Raw genomic sequence first — 6922 nt, 5'->3', positions numbered from 1 at the left:
CGGTGGGTCGAGGTTGCTCCCTGGGTTCCCAAAGACGAGAGTTTGGTGATGTTCTGCTGCTGCCGGGCGGGCCAGCCTGTAGCTCAGGCGTTGGCGGGAGCCTTGTGCTCCGCGGGGCTTCTTGGTGAGGGTGGGGTGTGGGGGTACCGTCCTGTAGGCAGGGCTGTGCGTGCCCCCCGTGTGTGCTTGGTGAGCTGGGTCCTGAGAGACCCCCTGTACTCAGGCGGGAATGTGGCCCTGGCCTTTCAGAGGCACGGGGCCGCGAGATGCGGGGTTGGGCTTGCGCCCTCCCTGGAATTCGGGGCTGGGACCCCGACCGCGGCATTTGGCCGTGTCGCCCCGCTGCCTGGTGGCTGAGAGTCGCTCCCGCCGCTGGGGGGGAAACCGAGCTCTGTGGCTCCAGGGGTGTTGTCCACCCGCCTGTAATCAGGGTCTGGGTGCGCGAGCGTTTGTGCTCGGTTGGCAGCCTGTGTGGTGTGAGCGCCCCGTTAGCGGGGCGCGGGTCAAGGTGCCCCTGACTGGGAGAGAAGGAGCCTCCCTCGGCCGCTAGGGATGGGGGCTGCCCTGTAAGCCAGGGAGCAACAGTGCCCCGGAGTCCCAGGCCCTTTGCAATGGACGCAGTGGCTGGGGGTCCCCTGTAACCAGGGAAGCTGACTCTTTGGCCGCTGCTGTGTGCGTGCCCAGCTCCATTTGCCCAGTCTGCCCGCCTCTGTGATCCCCCGCAGCACCGGCTGGACGCGCGTCGTGCGTCAGTGAGGTGAGACAAGCTGCTCAAAGTTTTTTTACTTTTCGGGGCTGAACTCGGGGGGTGGGGGGGGGGTGCAAGGCCTTCCTTGGCTGGGCGGTGGTGTGCCGAGTTCCTTTGTGATGTTGGGTTTCCGTTTTTGTTCCGGTGGGGGGCTTGCCGCTCCGCAGGTCTAATGGTGTCCCCGCTGATGTTTCAGGAGCTGCTGCAGAAGAAAGAAGAAGAAGCGGCGTGGGAACGCGGGAGGCAGGAGCGAGCTGGAAGAGGATGCCGAAGCGTGCAGATGCGGGGGGGAAGGAGAGAGGCACCCTGGGCAAAGCCCCAGTCCCGTTAGAGTTTGAGCGTTGCCGGTGCCTTGGGTGACCAGGCCGGCTTTGTGCTGGGCGACCTCCCTGTAAGCAGGGCTCGGGTCTTTGCTTTTGCTGTAGTTGGCCTTTTGCCTTGCTGCTCCTTTGGCTGCCTGGGGAGCGTGGCCCCCTGTAACGGAGGGCGAGAGCCACCTCTCCGCACCTGAGTGGGAAATGGAGCTCGCCGGACCCCGAGGCCACCCTGTAGGCAGGGTAGTGCTGTTTCCCCGCCCCTCTTCCTCCTCCGGCCCCTCGGCATCGTTGCCTGGTGGTGGCCTGTCGATGCGACGGCCCCGTACTCGGGGTGTGCGTCATGGCATCTGACCTTTGGCTTTAGCTGGGAAGCCCCCTTGGCACGTTGAGGTCTGTGGCCTCCGTGCAGGCTAGGGACAGGTCACAGGCTCTTGTCTGTTGCTCGCGGTTGCGGGTTTATTCCCAGGGTTTGGCTGCGCTGCGTTGTCCTTCCCTTCTGGAAAGTCGTGCCTGTGTGTGCGCGTTCCCCTTCCTTTCCTTGTTTGTGTTTGTGGAGTGACGGAGCGACTGAGCTTTCCCTTTAGGCCCCCACAAAGATGGCTGCAGCTTAGCTTCGACTTCCCTGGGGGGAACGGAGGACTTTGGTGCACGCCGCAAAAGGGGTGTTCCCTCTTAGTCCCGCGAGCGCAGCGAGTGTCCTGTCTTCCTCCATATTATTTAGTGTTGATCAGAGCCACGTGGTAGTTCTGTGGCCAAGGCCGCCCTGTAGCCAGGGCTTGGGCCTGTCCTTGCGTGGGCGCCTGTTCCGCTAGCGGCGTGACAGCCCCGTACTCGGGGCGTGTGTCCCAAGCTGCGGAGCCCTCTGTCCCCCGAGCGGCCCGCCCGCCCTGTAATCAGGTGTGGGGAGGCTGCAGCATTGCAGCCGGCTGCTTTAGTCATCCAGCTGGTGGGAATGACCCCTCCCTGTCCCGTCAGAGGGTGCAGGTTGAGGTGCTTCTTTTGTGTGTGGGGTGACCTCCCCGCTCGGTGGGTCGAGGTTGCTCCCTGGGTTCCCAAAGACGAGAGTTTGGTGATGTTCTGCTGCTGCCGGGCGGGCCAGCCTGTAGCTCAGGCGTTGGCGGGAGCCTCGTGCTCCGCGGGGCTTCTTGGTGAGGGTGGGGTGTGGGGGTACCGTCCTGTAGGCAGGGCTGTGCGTGCCCCCCGTGTGTGCTTGGTGAGCTGGGTCCTGAGAGACCCCCTGTACTCAGGCGGGAATGTGGCCCTGGCCTTTCAGAGGCACGGGGCCGCGAGATGCGGGGTTGGGCTTGCGCCCTCCCTGGAATTCGGGGCTGGGACCCCGACCGCGGCATTTGGCCGTGTCGCCCCGCTGCCTGGCGGCTGAGAGTCGCTCCCGCCGCTGGGGGGGAAACCGAGCTCTGTGGCTCCAGGGGTGTTGTCCACCCGCCTGTAATCAGGGTCTGGGTGCGCGAGCGTTTGTGCTCGGTTGGCAGCCTGTGTGGTGTGAGCGCCCCGTTAGCGGGGTGCGGGTCAAGGTGCCCCTGACTGGGAGAGAAGGAGCCTCCCTCGGCCGCTAGGGATGGGGGCTGCCCTGTAAGCCAGGGAGCAACAGTGCCCCGGAGTCCCAGGCCCTTTGCAATGGACGCAGTGGCTGGGGGTCCCCTGTAACCAGGGAAGCTGACTCTTTGGCCGCTGCTGTGTGCGTGCCCAGCTCCATTTGCCCAGTCTGCCCGCCTCTGTGATCCCCCGCAGCACCGGCTGGACGCGCGTCGTGCGTCAGTGAGGTGAGACAAGCTGCTCAAAGTTTTTTTACTTTTCGGGGCTGAACTCGGGGGGTGGGGGGGGGGGGTGCAAGGCCTTCCTTGGCTGGGCGGTGGTGTGCCGAGTTCCTTTGTGATGTTGGGTTTCCGTTTTTGTTCAGGTGGGGGGCTTGCCGCTCCGCAGGTCTAATGGTGTCCCCGCTGATGTTTCAGGAGCTGCTGCAGAAGAAAGAAGAAGAAGCGGCGTGGGAACGCGGGAGGCAGGAGCGAGCTGGAAGAGGATGCCGAAGCGTGCAGATGCGGGGGGGAAGGAGAGAGGCACCCTGGGCAAAGCCCCAGTCCCGTTAGAGTTTGAGCGTTGCCGGTGCCTTGGGTGACCAGGCCGGCTTTGTGCTGGGTGACCTCCCTGTAAGCAGGGCTCGGGTCTTTGCTTTTGCTGTAGTTGGCCTTTTGCCTTGCTGCTCCTTTGGCTGCCTGGGGAGCGTGGCCCCCTGTAACGGAGGGCGAGAGCCACCTCTCCACACCTGAGTGGGAAATGGAGCTCGCCGGACCCCGAGGCCACCCTGTAGGCAGGGTAGTGCTGTTTCCCCGCCCCTCTTCCTCCTCCGGCCCCTCAGCATCGTTGCCTGGTGGTGGCCTGTCGATGCGACGGCCCCGTACTCGGGGTGTGCGTCATGGCATCTGACCTTTGGCTTTAGCTGGGAAGCCCCCTTGGCACGTTGAGGTCTGTGGCCTCCGTGCAGGCTAGGGACAGGTCACAGGCTCTTGTCTGTTGCTCGCGGTTGCGGGTTTATTCCCAGGGTTTGGCTGCGCTGCGTTGTCCTTCCCTTCTGGAAAGTCGTGCCTGTGTGTGCGCGTTCCCCTTCCTTTCCTTGTTTGTGTTTGTGGAGTGACGGAGCGACTGAGCTTTCCCTTTAGGCCCCCACAAAGATGGCTGCAGCTTAGCTTCGACTTCCCTGGGGGGAACGGAGGACTTTGGTGCACGCCGCAAAAGGGGTGTTCCCTCTTAGTCCCGCGAGCGCAGCGAGTGTCCTGTCTTCCTCCATATTATTTAGTGTTGATCAGAGCCACGTGGTAGTTCTGTGGCCAAGGCCGCCCTGTAGCCAGGGCTTGGGCCTGTCCTTGCGTGGGCGCCTGTTCCGCTGGCGGCGTGACAGCCCCGTACTCGGGGCGTGTGTCCCAAGCTGCGGAGCCCTCTGTCCCCCGAGCGGCCCGCCCGCCCTGTAATCAGGTGTGGGGAGGCTGCAGCATTGCAGCCGGCTGCTTTAGTCATCCAGCTGGTGGGAATGACCCCTCCCTGTCCCGTCAGAGGGTGCAGGTTGAGGTGCTCCTTTTGTGTGTGGGGTGACCTCCCCGCTCGGTGGGTCGAGGTTGCTCCCTGGGTTCCCAAAGACGAGAGTTTGGTGATGTTCTGCTGCTGCCGGGCGGGCCAGCCTGTAGCTCAGGCGTTGGCGGGAGCCTCGTGCTCCGCGGGGCTTCTTGGTGAGGGTGGGGTGTGGGGGTACCGTCCTGTAGGCAGGGCTGTGCGTGCCCCCCGTGTGTGCTTGGTGAGCTGGGTCCTGAGAGACCCCCTGTACTCAGGCGGGAATGTGGCCCTGGCCTTTCAGAGGCATGGGGCCGCGAGATGCGGGGTTGGGCTTGCGCCCTCCCTGGAATCGGGGCTGGGACCCCGACCGCGGCATTTGGCCGTGTCGCCCTGCTGCCTGGCGGCTGAGAGTCGCTCCCGCCGCTGGGGGGGAAACCGAGCTCTGTGGCTCCAGGGGTGTTGTCCACCCGCCTGTAATCAGGGTCTGGGTGCGCGAGCGTTTGTGCTCAGTTGGCAGCCTGTGTGGTGCGAGCGCCCCGTTAGCGGGGTGCGGGTCAAGGTGCCCCTGACTGGGAGAGAAGGAGCCTCCCTCGGCCGCTAGGGATGGGGGCTGCCCTGTAAGCCAGGGAGCAACAGTGCCCCGGAGTCCAAGGCCCTTTGCAATGGACGCAGTGGCTGGGGGTCCCCTGTAACCAGGGAAGCTGACTCTTTGGCCGCTGCTGTGTGCGTGCCCAGCTCCATTTGCCCAGTCTGCCCGCCTCTGTGATCCCCCGCAGCACCGGCTGGACACGCGTCGTGCGTCAGTGAGGTGAGACAAGCTGCTCAAAGTTTTTTTACTTTTTGGGGCTGAACTCGGGGGGTGGGGGGGGGGGGTGCAAGGCCTTCCTTGGCTGGGCGGTGGTGTGCCGAGTTCCTTTGTGATGTTGGGTTTCCGTTTTTGTTCAGGTGGGGGGCTTGCCGCTCCGCAGGTCTAATGGTGTCCCCGCTGATGTTTCAGGAGCTGCTTCAGAAGAAAGAAGCGGCCTGGGGACGCTGGAGGCAGGAGCAAGCAAGGACAGAGTGGAGTTGACTGTCTTTCTCATTCGATTAAGCTGTCTTTTGAAGCCACAGTTGAAATGTTTGTATTGCTCTTGTTAGCACATTTTTCCTCCATAGGCCTTTGAGAATAAACGCTGCCTATTTTTGTTTCAGTGATATCTGCTTTTAATTTCCGGTGTGCATTGTATCTGTGTGTTACGTCATACCGCTGCTAGCATGAAGCTTCTTCTTACTGGCTGAATTGCTAGCCAGCCATTTGTTTCTTTCCTCCACGCTTACGGACAATCCTTTCATCTGAGGTGAGGTTTTTGTGGTCTTTCTTTGGGGTTTAGTAGTGATTTATATGGCACTGCTCTTCCCTTAGTCTCGCCCGTGTCCTATGGCAAGCAGGCTCAGGGTTAGGTTTTCTGCCAAGCAAGCTGCCTCACTTCTAGGGACACTTGTGCTGAGCTCTTTTTCCTTTGTATGTTTTCATTGGTGTCTCCGAAATACTAGGCATTTTTTTTGATTTATGGAATGGTTGGGATGTGCTCGTGGGTGGTTATATGTGTCTGGTTCCCCACCAGTGTGTTTGTCTCTCTGGTGCTTTATCCCTCCACTTTCTTTGAAAGTGATCTTATTGCACATTCTGCAGTAATGTGGCCCTGGTCAGTGCGGTTGGTAATTTCGCTTCTCTGAAGTGTGGTTTAATTTGGCAGGTACTTTAGCCCTATGCAGTTTTTGGCTCCCTCCCCTGCTTCCCACAGGGTAGGAGTAGAGACTGGGGTGGGAGGGGATCCAGTAGAAGTAGTGGACTGAGGTTAAAAACAATTTACTAATGTAGAGAAAAGAAAGGGAAAAGTGGATAAGGGCTATGATACATACACTCGTGTATTTATGAATAAGAACTGATGCCCACGCAATTGCTCAGCCCCACTGATGCCCAGCCAGTCCCCACAGATCAGTTGCCTTCTTGAACTTCCTCCTGTTTTTCAAACTTTCCTTACGTATTATGGCATCGGGTATGGAATATTGCCTTGGCCAGGTTTAGGTCAGCTATGCTGATTTTGTCCCAGCCCCCTGTGCTGCTCCTAGCCCTCTTCCTGTACAGTAGGAGAAGCTGAGAAAAGAAACACTTAATTCTGTTCAGAAGTACTCTGTAACAACTGAAAACATTGCTGTGTTATCAGCATTGTACTTCTCCAAACCATATCAGCGTACCTGCCACTTTGAAGAAGTACTCTATCCCTGATGAAACCAAGGCAACATCCACCCCTTGTCCTGTCCCATTCATCTTATGCTGGGGTCTCATCATAATCTTATACATCCTAACTATATACTATCTCCTGTGTCACTTTTTGATTTATGCACACATCTAATTCCCATAGCCTATTGTCTATCCCTGTAAATTGTCTGTCCATGAAGTAACTCATGATTTTGGGCTCTTATCTGTCGTAGCGGTCCTTCAGTACGTGAGGGAGGATCCATTGTTGGATTTCTGCTTGCTAAGCTAGTTCTGACTTCATCAAAATTCATTCTTTAGTTGGGGTGGTTCTAATTGTAGCAGTGTTATTGAAGCCTATAAGAACCGTAGTGATGATGGCATGCAGTATTGTGTAGCAACTGATATACCATATGTATCTTTGTTTATTCTTACACAGCATCAAATCCCTTTGAGGTACACAACAGACACCCACCATGCTGCTTTACCCACCACGTGCCCGCAGATCCTTCAGAAAAATTAACCCCACAAATAAGCTTGCCTTTGCTTGAGGCA

General features: G+C 59.1%; 1 long non-coding RNA gene across 1 annotated transcript; it reads left to right on the top strand.

The window, feature by feature from the left end:
• Positions 1-1099: 1099 nt before the first annotated feature.
• On the top strand, positions 1100-5318 carry LOC116227001 (uncharacterized). Its single transcript, XR_016467781.1, has 2 exons — positions 1100-2846; positions 5126-5318. It is a non-coding gene; the product is annotated as an uncharacterized LOC116227001 (long non-coding RNA).
• The last annotated feature ends 1604 nt before the right edge of the window (positions 5319-6922 follow it).

This window comes from Phasianus colchicus, chromosome 6 (assembly GCF_987193195.1).
Source record: "Phasianus colchicus chromosome 6, bPhaCol1.hap1.1, whole genome shotgun sequence".
Taxonomy (NCBI): Eukaryota; Metazoa; Chordata; class Aves; order Galliformes; family Phasianidae; genus Phasianus; species Phasianus colchicus.
The sequence above is the reverse complement of the archived record's forward strand: the minus strand, read 5'-3'. Positions and strand labels throughout refer to the sequence as shown.